The following is an 18043-nucleotide window of genomic DNA, read 5'->3' on the forward strand; positions in this document are numbered from 1 at the left end:
AAAGGGGTGTGTGGCGGCGGCGGGGAGGGGAGGGGGAATCTAGATTGTATTGACTTTGCAGTTTGTTGCAATACTTTGTGGCTCAGGGTTAAAGTGTATATTTAATACTCCCACCCCCCCAAAAATATATTTATCTTATATGTATCCACCTGAATAAATACACCATATCTCTCTAATTATACACGCTGCCCATCACGGTGGTATCTGAGCGCCTTCCACGTCGAACCAATAGTGCGGTCCCTAGTGGATTTCAGGACATCTCTGTCTCTCCTCTGTATAATACCTGTATTTCTGTAATGCCCCTCTTATGTACGAGATCACAAATAATCTATATGGAGTCTGTGTATAAATATAGATTAATCTATACAAACCCACCTACAGAATCTGTGTGGAAGCCTGGGTTATACATCTGTAGAAAGCTACACATTATGTTTTGGTGATTTACCTAGCTTATGTAGGCGATCAGAAAAAAAATCTAAATAATACAGAAATTGCAAATGCATGTTCCTATATTTGTGTGATTTCTCTCTTATACAGAACTCACAAAAATCTATATAGAATATATACAAATCTAAATATATAAATCACACACATTCACCTCGCTGCCTTTTTTATATGTTAGATGAAAAAAAAAAGTATAACTATCCAAGCTATGAGAATGTCATAACCTTTCACACTTGATAAGGGGACACTTAATTCGCAGCAGAGCTGAAAGGTGGTTTAAACTGGACTTATCCGTTTTAAAATCATTCCTGTCCGACCAATAATGATCCCAAAGGAGCCAATAACGTGAGATTTTTTTTTAAATAAGCCTTGTGCGCAATATTAATCGCTTCTAAATATTCTTAACCCTCTGTAGCTCTGTTCTGGAAAATGCAGATGTTGCAACCAAATCCCCTCCCCTTCTATTCACAATGATTTCAACTGAAACAATTACAAAAATAAATACCGGCGGCCCTTGGACAGAGGAAAAACTCTCCAATAGTCCCCCGGTAAATAGATTAATTGGGGGGAACATTTTAGCCCTTTTTGTGAATGGATCTCACACGTAGGGAAATTGAAACAGATTTAAGTAAGTGTATTCAAACAGGCATCTTAATAATAAATAAAATAATAATAATCAGAGGCGAGCAGAGGGGAATCCGGGCTACAAACACAGGGACCCAGAGAAATCGGTCCGTGGTTGTCAATTTTCTCAAAGGATCTTAAAAGCTCCCGTTGCAAAGGAGGGTTGGGGATTTCCATTATGATCAGTAGCTGCGGTGTCCTTCTCTCCAGCTGGAGAACTCCAAGTTCCGTGGAACATTTCTGACTATTTACCCTCTTTTCCTCAAAGAGACACCATTAAAGTAATCAGTGCAGGGCGCAGCAATCTAACAAACCAGTGTAAAAAGAGAGAGATTAACTAGAGAGAGAGAGAGATTGGGGAGACTGGTTGTTTAATGAAGAGTGGGGAGGAATTTAGGATTAGGTGGGCGGGGTGGACATACTCCACAAATATGTGTGTCCCGTTCCCTCCTCCCCCGCCCCAAATCTCAGCAGGTGCGCTCTGGGGAAGTGGCTAATCTGCAGGGAGGGGGAGAGGCTTAGGGCTGCTACTTTCCTAACCCTGCTGATCGAGGTCAAGAGGAGGGGCTCACAGCCCTAGTCAGGCTCAGTAGATCGCCTGGGTTCCTTCTAGCTGGTAACCTGAACTCAGCCCCCCCCTGACTTTCCCAGCTCCCAGGGCAACGCGCACACTACCCACACACTACACATTCCAGCCTAGTGCAGAACGCGTCACAAAAATGCTCCAACGACCCCCCCCTCCAAAAAACTCCCACCAGCTGACCCAGAGAGGAAATGCCCCATATCCTCTCTCCTCTATGGTTAATGGTTTTATTGCGATGGGTTGGGAGTCTGGGGGATTCCCCCCCAGTTGCACTTTGTGTGTCTAGCTGCAAAACAAACCAGGCCCCGTGGAGGCCAATCGATGCGAAGCTACTGCCAGATTTTCCGGAGAGATCAGTTCGCGTTTAGACAGAGACGGCTCCTTGGCTAGGGTGTGAGCCCGGGTGGTGGTATTTCTCCCCCACTCCCCCGTGTTGAGCTGAGAAAGTTTTTGTAGGCTGCCCTCTGGTTAAAGTGACGGACACTGCCTTTACAAATCTGCCCCGTAAAGGTTAAAGGGCTCTCGGAGGAGCTGTCCAAACCCTAGGTGCTGAAGGGGCTAGGTGCGGATGAACTAGTGTCGGGGCGTGTGGGGGAGAGATATTTATAGCATATCCAAAAATCAAAGTCACCACCTAGATCCAAAAGGGCTCGGATGGAAACAGCAAATACAGGGGCTCTCTCTTTAAAAAAAAAATCATTTCGCTAAACCAAAGCTTCCAGACAGGAACGCAAAATCTATTTTTGTTGTGTCTACATTGAAATAAAGCGGAGTTAAGAAGCGCGTGCACTCCAGGCACACACACACACAAACCGTGCACCACCTCTCCGACTGAAAATGAAATAACTGCAGGTTTGGGGGGAGTTTTTAAAATGATTTGGGGACGCAGACAGAGAGAGAGAGAGAGTTTATACTTAGAAATATCTGGTCTCCCTGGTTTTAGAAGAAGGTACACTCTTATTTATTCAGAGGGAGAAGCCGTTTAGATTTCAGCTTGTGACAATTTGTATCAGGGTCATGTTTAATCTCGGACTCCAAAAGCAAAGAAATGCCGGAAAAACCTGCAAGTCATCTCTCAGAAATCCACATTTAGCAGGGGCATCTCTTGGCCACCGGAATTCCCCCCTCTCTCGACAGACTGATAAAATGGCCCAAAAAAGAGGTTTTGTTGTGAATGCCAACACGAGGTTACTAACTTTATTCCTGCTCAGAACTGTGCAAAAAGAGACATATTAGACTTCCAGATCACATTTATTGTAACCATTTGACATGGCATTTCTTAGTGTATAACAAGAATGAAACACACACACACACACACACCCATAGTCCAACACACATCGCTATTTAAAAGTCTAGGACTATATTCTTTATTTTTTTAAAAACAAAGTAAATCAAACTTTAAATGACTGGGACACTTAAAATATACTGACATACTGAGACTGGAAATTTATGGTGCCTCCCAAATGACTTCAAAGATACCAATCACTTGTCTTTAGCGTGGAGATAACTGTTGCCGTATCTATATTCCAGTTGAACCTAATTATGAAATAATATCATACTCCCGAGTTTCCCAACACCTCCTGTGAAACTGTATATGACGCCTTCACAAATACTTAAAGGCACTAGTCTCATCAGTTTGGTTTTTAGCTCTCCTGAACAGAGTTTAAAACACCATTTAGTTGATTAATTGCTTTTTATTGATCAATTTGCTGTCTGGCAGGAACATTGGCCCTTCCACTGAATATATTGAAATACTTTCCCTAGCCCATTAAAAGACACAAAATACTTTGGTTTACAATTTGGTTGGCTCCCCCCCCCACACACACACCAATGTCTAAGCAGAAAATACAGGGCTATCTCAGTTATCATTCACTTCGAGGAAATGAAGTTGTGTTTAATGCAATTTAGCCCCCTTAAAAATGAAAATTGCATTACAGAAATTTAATATTTCTCCTCTTTAGGGCTTTTCAGAAATAATAACTTTAACATTGTTAATGAAATGCCAGCCAACTTTCTTCTGTTGTTCGTCAGATCTAGCCTCCACAGAGGACGGATGGTGTCAACAGCCTTAATGTATTTAGGGAATTTATTTCAAATTGTTTTTAAAAATAACTATGCTCAAAGCTAAAATAATATGAAAAAATCATCCTAGACACAAGAATAGATTTTTAAAGGAATTAAAAGGCACCGTTTCGGGGGCAAATAATCCCCAACAATATTTTTTAAATGCTCAAAATCATCAGGAGTGTCACGTTTTAGCTGCAAAGGAAGAAAGGTGTCAGAACTCGGCACGTCCTTGTTATAACAATGAGGATCCGAGACTTGTTTCGTGTAAGTGCGTTTATTATTTAAAATGCTCGGTGCATATGAGAGAGGCGTTTATTCAGAGGTCTACTACGTACATCCAGGTCAGCTGAATGGATATTTAACCAGGAACACTTCAAATTTTCCAACTGGCAGTGATCTAAGAAGATAAAACATCCTCTGATAATTGGATTGTGCCTATGTGATATCTATATCTATCTACACACACACACACATCGTCTATACACACACACACAAACGCACCTATATGGATGCCCATGCACCTACACATCAAATTTCACGCCCACACAGGGACATTGGAATTATATCTTATGTCAATTTCAAGAGGGGGGAAAAATCATTTCACTGTCTCTCAAATAATATTCACTTTTCCAAGCTCGCTGAGTTGTTTATATTTACTCATTTTAAGTAATCTTCCAACAAATGCCAACTCTTTGGGAATTATGTCGAAGCCTTTAAAAATACTTTTCCCTTAACTCTGCCCCGGTCAGTAAACAGATCCAACCTGACACAATGAAACCACTTGGCAAGTTGGTAATTAATTGATAGGAGGGCTACGGGTTTACAAGGAGAAATTTAAAAATAAAAAGTTTATCAATAAAAAAAAAGAAAAGTTCTGCAGGATATTGCGAGACAGCCCCTCAAAATACAAATAAACATTAAATAGCTACCCAGTAAAAGACTCAGAAATTCACTCTCACCTGGTAAACAAATGTTAACAAGACTCAATATTTACGGCAGGCCATGGGGGCTGGTTTCTGATCCCATTCACACCACACTGGGAGCCCGTTTCAGGAAAGTCAGTGGAGTTATATCTGTGTGAACGAGATCAGAATCCGTCCAGTCCATTTGGCAGTGAGACATCACAGCAGCTACAGGGGATGAAGTGTAGAATTAAAGTAGCAGACAAGAACAACCTGAAACACCAACTGATTATCAGTGGCTACTGGTATTATCAGATGAAAAATGTAAAGTGGTTGTAATTACACATATATTCTGTGGGTCTGATTCAATAGAGATCTGAAAAATTATATATAATACATATAATTACACACATATTGATTATTCAGCTCTTTATAGAATCAAGCTATACAGAATATTCTATATATAATGAAGACAGATACACACTGAATATTTTAAATCATAAAAAATAAAAATGATACATGATACTATTTGAGAGGAGAAAAATATTAACTTGGCGTAAACAGGCTTTTAAATAAGCCCAGAAAAGATCTCTCAGTACAAAGAGGGGAAAGGGACTCCTGGTCATTCAGACCTAATGTAACTATAACACGACACATCCACAAATAAATAAATAAAAGAGAAATAAAGAGAGAAAATTAGTACAGCTCCTTTCCTCTCCATTTAAAGTCCCTAATAAAAAGCAGAGTGCATTATCTGGAAGTCAGGGAAATTTTTTTACAAATATGATAAGCTGTTAACCTTTAGAGGGCTATAAAAGTGGCTGTAAGTAAAAAAAGGAGAATTTAACTTGATTTAATGTAATCAACATTATTTAAACTATTCCCTGGACTATTCCCCAATGTAGTTTACCTTACAGATAAAGGAAATAGCAGGGAAGGAAATTGAATTACATTCCTATATTTGCCATGCTATGGATCAAGTTCCTGACAGCAAGGAGGTGAAGTCTCTGCCCCAGCTATGAATCATTTTGCATTTACAGTATTTGATGTTTCTTAATAAATACCGCTTCTATTGGGTTAAGCTTTAATTTGGACGCTATTACAGTGCAGCCCATGGGTCTTCAGTGCTGTTTAAATCTGATCAATAGAATATTGTAATAAAGTATCCCTTAATGAGAGTGAAATTAACAAGGGCCGAGAGATGGCAAAACGTCTGCGTTCATTGGGAAGTTTGCTTCTTGGTTTAACCAAAGATCTTTAGTATGGTCCAAACTTTTTATTCAATAATTTGTTGGGAGCCCCCCCACCCCACCCCTTTGCTTTAAAACTGCAGGGAAGAGAGTTAATGGTTTTTAAATCAACTTGGTGCAAACTTTCTCCTCTTTGAAATATCAGGGCTGCATTAAAGGGATCAATAGGGATTTTGTGGTGTTGTCTTCACTAGATCCTTCAGAAAGACTATTTATTTGGCTGCTAAACAGAGGAGATGCCTTTTGCTTGTGGCGGGGGGGCTAAAAGGGGCTTATGCTTCAGCTGTGAGTTGAAGGCAGGGGAAGCTAAAGGTTATAGGAGACCTTGCCAAAACCTCGCAGTAGGGTTCGGTGTTCTGTTCATTACAGCGAACCCCTATATCAGGGGCTTGTGTACTGATCATTTTAGGGAACTGCAGAGAGTAGATCTGAGTCAGGGAATGGGCTGCTTTTATTCTTTTTCATTTCTAACCGGTTAGTGAGAGCCCTTTGGCTCCCCCCCCCCCTCCCGCCTCTCCACATTGATTTCCATCCTGTCTATTGATCGGCAACACAATATTGCACCGCATACACTTTTTAAAAAACGCTCGGTCATTTCCATCTTTAATAGTGGGAGCCAATTTATTGTTTTCTCCAAGCCACTTAAAAAGAAACAAAACTAGGAAACTTTAATGGATCAGTTTAGATCCTTGGCTCCCCGCCCACCCCCTTTCATCTTTTATGCGTAGGTAAGAAATGTATTTTAAAGTAAGGTGGTTTCTCCTCTCCCCCCAATCACTAAAATGTTTGCTAAAAGCCCGGGGTTTGTGATCGCGCGAATCTACCAGTTAAATCAGACAAATAAAATAAAATAAAATGTAGATTTTGTAGGAATCGCGGAGATTTTATTCGGCGCAAGGCATCAAACATATTGCCCCTGAATGAGCTACACATTTGATTTGTTTCTCTTATTGGTCATTCTGTGGTTAATTTCTCTAACGTTGTGTATGCAAGACAGTTCCCTAGGTTCGGGTGCACGGATGCCGTAGCAGGAAACCAGATATTCGGCTAAATTAAAATCTCTTTAGATGTATATTCCACATTCCACCCTCCCCCACCCCCAAAATTACAGTTTGGTCCATCAAAACGCTGCTCGATCTTTTTTTTACAGGGGAATGTAAAAGTCTGAGAGTCTGTGCTCAGATCAGGACAGATTCTGTCGTGATCATAACAATAAAATCGAAGAGCTTCCCTCACCCGTGCTCAATGCAAAGCTGGCGGAGACAGAAGAGGTTGGAATTTTAACCCCAAGATGCACTGCGTGATATTAACACGACCATTCTGTTTCGTGGGAGAGGGGTGTTAATTGCATAGAGGGTCACGCTAAAAGAAACACAAGGAGGGGGTGGGGACCCCTGAGATTTTACAGTACAGCTTCCTGCAAGGAAAATACACGTCACCATTCAATGCAGCCACCGGTGCATATTGACCGGTGTGCTCTGACTCCCGGTTGTGTGTGTGATTGTGTGTGTGTGTATAGTTTTTAAAAGGGGGTGTTTTCTACAAGAATCAGATGTCCAACTCCTTGCAGAATAAAGAGCTCAGGAGTTGCACTGATTGTGGGATTTCTTTCACCCCCACCTCTGAAGGGATTTTGTTAACAAACCCTTTCCCCATGAAGGTAAGGACGAAGCAAGGTGGAGTGGGATCGACCTTCCTCTATTCCTTGCCTTTGTCCTATCAAAGTAGCAAAACCGGGTTTCTGGAGAGCAGCAGGAATAAAAACACAGGCTAATTGCTGGAGTATGTACTTTGCAGAGGAGGGAAAGGGGGGGGAGAGCCAGACGCTCGCTGCGTGTGATGTGCAAGCAGTAGAAACACTCCGCTCTCCATCCACACCTTTTACCTGATCCCCAGCTCTCTGATTAATCCCCTCCGCCCCGCCCCCCAATTAGAGACCGGAGCCATTCATTTTCAAGTCCACTCACGGCTACTGCCTACCAGCCCTGGTGGAATTCAGACCGGTCCCTGCCTGGCAGCCCCACATCTTCCCCAAAGACGAACCCACAAGTCCGAGCGGTCTCCCAAAGTTTCCACCGCCTCCCACTTGGCTTTGCTCGAATAAACGGGGGAAGGGGCGAGAATCTCCATCAAACGCTGAATTTGTGGCTCGGGTCCTGCTACTTCAGTCTGGGACCCGCCCCCTTTTCTCCCCCAGTGGTTCATAGGAAGCCAGACATCTGCAGCGGTCTCCTTGCTACATACTCGACAGAAATTCCCACGATCTCACCTCCGCTCCTTCGCCTCCCTGTGATTCTTCTCCTATGGACACGCTGGGTCGCCTGTCTCCTGCTTTCTGAAGGGACCCAGGAATTCCTGCTCCTGGGATATTCTGTCTCGGCCCTCCTCCTGCAGCTTTTCCTTGCCAGTCAAATAAAATGAATCCACCTTTTGCTACCAAAGCTTTCCTTCTCTTCTATGGATCTTTCCCCCACCCCCGCCCAGTTCCTGGCTAATCAAGATGTTAATGAACAGAGATTCCAATCAATAGATTCAATCAGAAAAGCAGAAATGATCATACTTTCACTTCCCAAAGCTCTCCCTCCCCCCAGCACACACAGCTCCTATCAGCTAATGAAAACAAATAATCATTAGAGGATAATTTGACAATCCAATTTAATTATTCCTAAACCAGATATGAGCCTTTCCAGCGGGCGAGCTGGAACTAGAAAGATTTTTCTTTGATAGTATTTTGCGGGGGAGGGATTTTCTCAGAGCTGAGTTTGAAGGATCTAGTCAGTTTCATAGCACCTTCTTGAAAGCCACAGAGCAGGTGGAAAAATCCGGATTTAGTCTTTGCTAGCTCAACCTAACACATTTCCAGATGTAGGTGCGTGCAGCCTTACAAATGGCGTGTGAAACCCACATTGCATTAAGTTTCTGATTAATCCTATTTGATTTTTTTTTATGAGTTTGCTAGGCAGAGTTTACTCGCCTTGTCCCCAGAGGGAAAAGATCACTTGGAAAACGTTGATTTTTCTAATAAAATAATTATGAAATATTGGCTGAGATAAAAAAATAAAACCCACAAGCAAACAAGGAGACAAGCAAACCAATGCAGTGATGGTTAGATGAACTACAATGGGAAAGCATCAACTCTGGGTTATTTATTACTAGTTCCTGCTAAGAAGGAGCCATCCATTCCACCCTGTTAGGATCTGGCACTTACGGGGTTATGGACAGTTAGTCAGATACACAAGGAAAGTTAAATAAATTCTAGATTGTGAGATCTCTGAGGCAGGGACTATCTGTGTCACATTTCAATAGGGCCTAGTACAGTGCTACCACCATACAAATGATCAATAAGAATAAATCCTTGTGCGACTTTCTTTACGTTTGTTTCCCCAAGAAAAACTGGATGGAAAAAAATACGTTGGGAGGATGAATGGCACTCTTTCATGGGGTATAATAATTGGCTAAAGCTCTGGATGAAAAATAAACCCCAGTGAAATGACCATAAACCACAGGGGGAGAGAGCTTTTATGCCTTAATAGGGAAGAAAATAAGAGAATGGGTGTTAATGCTTAAACTAAAGATAAGGTATCAATTCCCACTTTGGTAGCATTACCTTGTCCATTGGATACCTGTGTGTATCAAAGGGCCATTTGTTGTGTATAACCTGCTGGCACATTATTTTCTGGGCTACATCTTTTCTATGAGACATTGCAACCAAGGGCAAATTACTTCACTGTCCAGTTATAAAACCCAGGAATTAGGGATTTCTAATGGGAACAACATGTGGGGCTAGCCTGTGAGAGAAGGCAGTGAACAGTGGATTGAGCACTGATTTGTGATTCAGGGCAGCTGGGTTTTATTCCTGCTGTGACTTAAGCCATTTTGCCTCTGTTTCCCCTCCCACCATTTACCTGTCTTCTCGACCTAGTTTGGGGCAAGAACTGTCTCTTACTAGAAATTTGTACAGCACCTGGCACAATGGGGCCCTGATCTTAACGGGGGCTTATCAGGGCTACTGCAATGCAAATAAATAGTAATATAAAGCACACGTAGCTAGTGGGTGTTATGTCTATCATCTACCTCATTCTTTTGGGATCTGAATGCTAACAGCAAAGAAGTTAGTTCAAAGAGATGTTTGCCAGATACACTGGTCTAGGCCCAATATTCAGGTCGGGGATTTTTTGTTAACTGCCCAGATTAACAACAGAAATAATTAAAAAACCCAGCAAAAATTGTTTTGTTTAAATTATCAGTTAAAGACGCCTCTGCCTTGCTGGACCCCACAGCTATCAATTTATCTAGCCCCTCTATTTTTTCCCCAGCGCCGACCTGTCACAGAAGGAAAGCATCTAAACGGCATTGTGCTAAATGGCCCATTGAAGTCAATGGGAACTGGCCCATTGATTTCAATGGGCTTTGGAAGCGGTCCCATGAGAACCAGAAAGCGAAACAGACTAGAATCAGGGACTTGAAATCCATCCTAGCTGAGCGAAATACAAACAGTGTAGATGGGGAAAAGTCAATGGGAATGTTAAATTGGTTTTAAGAATCCAAGTCACTGAAAGTAACCTAAGTAAGGATTTCCCGCCTCCCGTGATACAGGTCTGAGGCCTGATTTCTGTTAATTGAGACAGTCACAGGGAATCCCCAGTGTGAGAACTGATAATCAGGTGGAAGCGACTGCTCAAGGAGTGAGAGAGACTGTCAGGAAAGGGGCAGCAGCCTGGATTAGACCTGATTGTCCTTTTCATATAGTCTCAAATCACAGCCAAGGAGAGGGGAAGTTTGCCAGAAAAAAAAAAAAGCAGGATGCTATTGGGAAACCCAAAGCTAATTAAGAGCATGTTCAAACGACAATATTGGAAATATATGAGGTCCGATTCATTGCGCTTTACCCAGGCAGGCCCTGATTCAGCACAGCACTTAAATATTAAGGTATATTATTCACGTCAATGGGATTTAAGCCTGTGTTTAAAGTTAAGCACCTGTTTAAGAGCTTTACTGAATCAGGACTTCATTCCTTACCCCCAGGGATGTTCATGGAAGTTTTGCCTGAATAATAATAATAATCTCTAGCTCTTATCATCTGTAGACCTCCAAGGGCTTTACAAAGGAGGTGAGTCTCATGAGCGTCATTTTACAGCTGGGGAAACTGAGGCACAGAAAGGGGGAAATGATTTGACTGCGGTCACCCAGCAGCAGAGGTCTCCAGAGCGCTAGGCCAATGTTCGATCCACTAGAACTCGCAGTAAGACTCAACTTCAGGATTTAAGCTGATCTCGAACAATTAGAGACCAGGATGAGAGACCTTCACTGGGGGTGGGGTGGGGGGAGAGGGGAGGTATGGATTATCTCACATCTGCCTGCTATCGGGTTCTGGCACCGTCCTCTGACACATCCCTGTCAGAGACAGGACCCTGGGCTAGATGGATGCTGGCCCTGATCTGCAATGTCCACTCTGCTGTTTTTCGCGCACTAGCTACAGCTGAGCTAGCGCAAGTTTGTCTGCCTGGGCTGGGAGGCTCAGGGTATGCCCACCCTGCACGCTGAGCCTCAGCGCTGACTCAGGGCTGAGCCAACCCCCTGCTTCCGTCCACACACAAATCAGTCTGACTTAGGTCGGCAAGGACTCAGAACCCACTTTGTAAGATGCTGCTGGGGGAGGGGAGGAGTCAGAGCCTAAGTCCTGCTGAGATTTGGGTTCAAGCCCTGTCATGGTGCAGTGTGGATGCAGGTCAAGCCGCAGACCTGAGTCAAGTTGGTCTGGTTAGTGCAGTGTGGACACGGAGGCACAGCTGTGAGATCTAGGTCCAGCAATTGCAATCCAGATTTACAATGCAGTGTGGACGCTCACACACGGACTAGGAAACACCAAGTCCACAAGCCCGGGTCCCGCAAACCGGGGATTAGTGTGCAGTGTAGACACACCCTCAGCTCCAAGCCTGCAAACACGTTTTCTGAGAGTCCCATTGAAACTGGTCGGATTCCTTAGGTGAGGAGCACTGGGCTGTTTGCTTGATTAAAGAATCATTGATAGGTTGCCTCTTTGATAGCTTTTAAAACCCCTTTGCACTCGCAGTCAGAAATAAAACTCAGGGTCTAACCCGCAGTAGCGGGAGCTGGTGACTTCTGGTCCCATGTATGCTTGCGGTTACTGAACGATTGTAAAGGCCTCTATCATTTCCACTGCATGTTTGTGTGATTGGAAGGCAGGTCTAGGCGGCATTCCCCCTCCAAGAGTTTTACTAGGGCTGTTCCGCTTCCTTAATACAGTCACTTGAAGGTACCACAGACACGCTTTGCTCTTAATGCATTGGTTTCCAAACAACCTAAAGGCAGGGCCTGGAAACGGCTAATATGCACCTAAATGCCATATCTGGCACCTCTCTGAAGGTACTATCTTGTTCTCCAGCATTTTGCCTTTAAATTTTAACAGACAGAGTAAGTTAATAGGTACTACAGTTGCAAAGATGTGATGTCTACAGTCCCAGGAGATCCGTTCCCCCGGTCTACCCCAGGCAGGTGTGTGTCTAGTATATGGAGCGGCCTGGTTGGCTGGGCAGTAGCACACAAGGAGAGCTGCTAGCTGTGCTCCCCAAACTGGGCAATCAGGAAAAGGCATTTCAAAAATACGCAGGGTGTTGGAAGTGGGGAGGGGTGTTTCTGGTCTCCATGACCCCTGGGCAGTGAAGTTCACAATTGTGACCAGGGCAGCCACTGCTGCAGGGAATAGGGCTTTGTGGGACAGCTGCTGAAGGACTTTTAGGGTCGACATAGGTCACACAGTGTCTACGTTCGCACTGCGTCGATCTCAGTAGGTCAACCATGGCTCAGGGCCGTTCGGGGAAGTGGTTTTACTGTGTTGCCGTCGACCAATCTGAGTGTAGACACCCGCACAAATAGGTCAATGCAAGAGAGCCTGGGACAACAGCACCAGGAGGTGTGAACTGCCCTGTCCCTTGCACTGAAGGGTTAACTCAGATGCCCAGTTATAAGAATTTCAATATCAAAATTGTAAACTATGTCACTCCTCGTGTAAGAATGGAGGTGGGGCGTGCGTGTGACAGAGCTGCACAATTTACTGAGAGTGATGTCTCTTTTTGATACCATAATAACAACCACCCCCCCAGCTCTTTTCATCCAGAGATCTCAAGGGAGCCCAAAAAATGGACTTCAGACATCAGGAATGGTAACATACAAAAGCCAATAGGAGAACACTTCAATCTCCCTCAAACCTCAATAAAAGATTTAAAAGTAACCATCTTTCAACAAAAAAACTTCAAAAACAGACTTCAAAGGGAAACTGCAGAACTAAAAATTCAATTGCAAACTTACCACCACCAATTTGGGCTTGTATAGGGACTGTGGGTGGCTGGCTCACTACAAAAGCAATTTTCTCTCTCTTGGTATTGACACCTCCTCATCAATTATTGGGAGTGGACCACATCCACCCTGACTGAATTGGCCTCCAACATTGGTTCTCCACCTCTCCTTCTCTTCATGTGCCAATATATATTTATGCCTGTATCTGTAATTTTCACTCCATGCATCTGAAGAAGTGGTTTTTTTACCCACGAAAACTTATGCCCAAATAAATCTGTTAGTCTTTAAGGTGCCACCAGACTACTCGTTGTTTTTGGGGACACAGACTAACACGGCTACCCCTCTGATAAAAGGAGCCCAGAAGCACTATCCCACTTTAACAAATTGGGAAACTGAGGCACAAAGCAGGGATATAACTTGTCTAAAGTCAGCCAGCAAACAGAGCCAGGACTAAAACCCCAATCTCCTGGCACTTAGCCTAGTACCTTACCAACTAAGCCACACTGGTAGGTATCAAGTATCAGAGGGGTAGCCGTGTTAGTCTGAATCTGTAAAAAGCAACAGAGAGTCCTGTGGCACCTTTGAGACTAACAGAAGTATTGGGAACATAAGCTTTCGTGGGTAAGAACCTCACTTCTTCAGATGCATCCTGGAGTCTCTCTCTCTCTCTCACACACACACACACACATTGAAACCTAGAGGCTCAAAAGCCAGTTGGCAAAGAGAAACAACCCAACTTAATAAAGTTGTTAAAAAAGTTTGGAGTTGCTTATACTGTACCTACTTATCTATAACAGCATCCTCTTTCAACCTGTCAGGGTCACTCAGCCTCGCCACTGGAGATCCCAGGTTCCTGGGGTTTACGCCCTGGCTGGAAATGAATTGCGCTGGGTCGACGCTTTGCGTTGAAGAGCTCTAGTTCAGGATGGAATTGTGCGTGAGTGGGGCATAACAGCGTTTAAACAGCCCTCCCCCTCCAGAGGGCTCACAGCATTGTTAAGTATTATGATGCCTCTTTTTATGCATGGGCAACTGACGGCCGGGGACCTGCTTCACATCATGCAATAAGTTGGTGGCAAGTTTGGGAAATAGAACCCAGGTGTCCTGAGACCCAGGTCGGTCCCCTGCCTTACTGGGGAAACACACATATGCACACGCGCCCTCTGTTGGGGGTGGCTATAGAATGCATCAGGTGAATGGGGCACTTTGGGACATACATCGTTGGCCGTAACCCAATTTTGAAGCCTGGCGCTGTGGAACAGGAAGGGGTGCAAAGCAGCCGGGGTTTCAGAGGCACCTAACCACAACTCCCATCTCTCCCCCGAGCTAGAGCCAATGCTCTGAGAGTTGACTTTCTCGGTCTCTTATTAATCCTAACGTAGCCTGGGGCCTTTGGGTGCTAAGGAGGATAAATTGAGAGCCCCAGGTCTAGCTGAATTGCTTCATTAGCAGCATTGGGAGCCCAGGCTGGGCTGGGAACTGGGATATGCCCCCCACTGTCCCCACCTCCCTCCTAGGGGAAGTATCTGCCCTTGGCTCTGATGACAGGCCAGTCTGACCCCCCCCATGCCCCTTAATACCACCTCACGGAGCCCACAGAGCCCTCCTCCCTCACCCCCTCCCCGACTCCCAGCTCTAGTGACCTCTGCCCTCCCAGCTGCCCGCCCAACACACTAGCCCCCATCTTCGATGCTGCGGTCTCCTAGCAACCGTATCTGACCCGGCGTCTCCAAGAAGTGGCCTATTGATTGTGTAGATAATAAATGGACAGCAGCGATGCGCCATCCCCAATCCATTTCTACTCTTCCTTGTGGTTCCTTGATAGATTCTTGCTCTGAACCTCGGCTGGAGGGATAAGTGGGTTAACTCTTTAGGAACCGGGCCTTGCGGAGGGCTCCCTGGCTTCTGTCAGGTCACCCACTCCCTCCGAGGGTGTCTGTTCACCTTGTTCGCCACGCTGCCAGGCCCAGATGCTCCTCAGTGCAAACCAGCGTAGATCAATTGGCTCCAGTTTACACCTGCTGAGGATCTGGTCCTAGGCAACGTTGTTTCTGCGGTTTGCAGGCAACTTGTGTATGTTTATTCCGGGAGATGGGGAGATCTTTGGGTCATCAACCCCCTCTTCTCCTTCTCTTTCATAAATTCATAGATTCGAAGGCCCAGCAATCCTTTAGTCACATTCCGCGGGCCGGCCCGGAGACCTTCCCTGAAATAATTCATGTTTAGACCAAGACACATCTTTCGGAAAGACAGCCAACCTTGCTTTAAAGATTCCCACCACGAGCCTGGGGAAGTGGCGCCAAAGGTTAATTTCCCTGGCCGTTAAGAATTTCCGCCGTATTTCCGGTCCGAATTTGTCTCGCTTGGTGGTGAGAACACAGGTGAGAGCGCCTAACCGATGCACACTGAGGAATGCATGAGGAAGATCAGAATCCCCATGACGCTGGAGGGCAAAGGAGGGACTCCGGAGTTATACAGAGGTTGCTCAGAGCAGAACCCTGCTGTCTGAGGGGAGACATAAGCAGAAGGGGGTCAGGTGACACGGTGGCCGAGGCCCAGATTTTCAAAAAGGCGCAGCACTCAAAATTGGGGGCAGCTTGTCAGAAGAGCCGTGCTCCCAGTGAGCCGGCAGAGGTTCAGAAAAGCTCTCCCGTTGGGCGGCTAAACTCCTTTGAAAATCTGGCCTGCTGGGGGCTGAGCACACAGGGAAATCTGGCCCTTATTTAGGTGCCTAAAGGGAGCAGAGCTGGAAAAACTGGTCCTAAAAGTGCAGTTCACAGACTTTAAAGCCAGAAGGGGCCGTTACGCCCGTGTAATTTGACCTACCGCATAGCACCAGCTGCAGAGCGTCACCGATCATTTCCACATCAAGCCCATCACTTCGGGCTGAACTAAAATCGATCTTTAAGGGAAGCAGCTAGTCTTGAGTTGAAGTCTGCAGGGGATGGATGACCCGCCCTGACCCTAGGTAAGTTGTTCTGACGGCCTGTTACCGTCCATGTTAAAATTCGGTGCTTTAGTTCTGATGTGAGTACATCTAACTTCAATTTCCAACCTTGGAAGCTCATTGGGCCTTGGCCGGCTAGATTAAAGAGCCATCTAGGGTCAGGAAGCCCTTCCCCGTCTGTGTCACTTTTAAAATTCACTGATTTGATCAAAGATGAGCCTTGCGGGTAACATTTAAAAAAACCCAACAACCCTACGTTACTTAGGAGCTCACGATTAAATGTTCAAAAGCACCTAAGTGATTTAGGAGACTCACTCTCATTTTCAAAAGCCACTTAGGACCAGAATGTTGCCGGTATTAGGGGACTTAGGCGCCTATTTGCATCTTAATAGGATTTTAAAAAGTGCCTAAGCAAGTTAGATGCCTAGCTCGCTGCGATACGTTCCCCGAACACGGCCGGGTCCCCGGCACATGGTTACTCCCTTCTTGTCTATCCACAAAGCTAGGCCGCCCTAACCCTTACTCAATGCTGCCCTCTGACACAGACTTTGATGGCTCTGAGATCGACCTACCATCACTGCTGAGTTCAGGACGGTCAAGAGAATGTTCCATCCCCCTGGGGAGTCAGGGGTGTGGACCTCTTCACCTCTGCCAGCTCTTCCACCCCCATTGGCTGGGAGAGAATGGAAATATTAATCCAGGGCATGGGTGTATCCAGCCACTAGGGCTGCCAGCCCCTCACTCTGCTGTCTATGTGATACCCCACACGCTCTGCCTCCATGATGTTTGATTCCACCTAGCACCACCAAGCTTGCGGACAATTTTAAAAAGTAGCAGCGGCACCAGGGGCCTGTTGTTGGGTTCCTGCAGTGAGCTGGTCAGAACAGGCCATGGGCAGAGGGCAGAACCGCTGCCTTTCCGATGGGTATTATTCTGTGTATTGTAGTAATGCCTACAGGCCCCAGCTGAGGTCAGGGGCTTATTGCATCAGGCGCTGCACAGAGAGCGAGAGACAGTCGCTGCCCCAAAGAGCTTATGCGCTGAATAGACAAAAGGTTGGAGGGGAAACTGAGGCACAGAGCAGGGGCATGATTTGCCCATGGTAACACAGCAGCTCAGTGGCAGAGCCAGGAAGAGAATCTAGGTGTCCTGACTCCCAGTGCCTTATCCACTGGACCATGGTGGCTGTCAATAAAATACAGAGCCAAGGTCCTCACCCACCTGAGATCACTACACATCCCAGGAGGTTGGAAATAACCCTAGAGACAAGCGAGCTGGGGCATTGCCTATTTGCTCTGCCGCCTCTGTGCCTGCTGGCTAGAGCCAGGGCAGGGACAGGGGCTGAGAACACTCCACCCAAGAAGCTGTTTGCAGGGGATTTTCCTGCAGCAAGTGCCAGGAATCAGGCGAGACGAAAACCCGATGGGGTGACATTTCCAGATTTAGGTCCCAATCCGGCAAACTGCTCTTTGTCAGCGGATCCCCTGCTGCCCTTTGGAAGATTGAAGCTGGGGTCTTCAAAGGAGGTTTGGGGAACGAGGGGAAATTTGAGTATCTTGCTCCCTTAGGCTTCTGTCCCTGAAGCAGTAACGTGTGCAACAAATCCAAAGGCACTGAAACAAATTTTAGCACCTAAAGCCCATAGGATGGCTCATGGACTTCAAGTCAGGCATGTGCTTAAGTGCCTTGCTGAATCAGGGCCTAAGTGGAACGCTTACCACGGCCTTAGCGATGGAGTTGGTAGCTGTGCCTCGTTAATACACACACACTGCAGAGTATGAAACAGCAGGTAAAAAAGGGTTAAGAGCCAGGCATTTAAAAAAACACATTTTAGGGAGGCAAGAAGGGGCTGTATCTCGGGAACCCCTTAGCCCAGGGGTCAGCAACCTTTCAGAAGTGGTGTGCCGAG

This window comes from Malaclemys terrapin, chromosome 21, assembly GCF_027887155.1.
Source record: "Malaclemys terrapin pileata isolate rMalTer1 chromosome 21, rMalTer1.hap1, whole genome shotgun sequence".
Lineage (NCBI taxonomy): Eukaryota > Metazoa > Chordata > Testudines > Emydidae > Malaclemys > Malaclemys terrapin.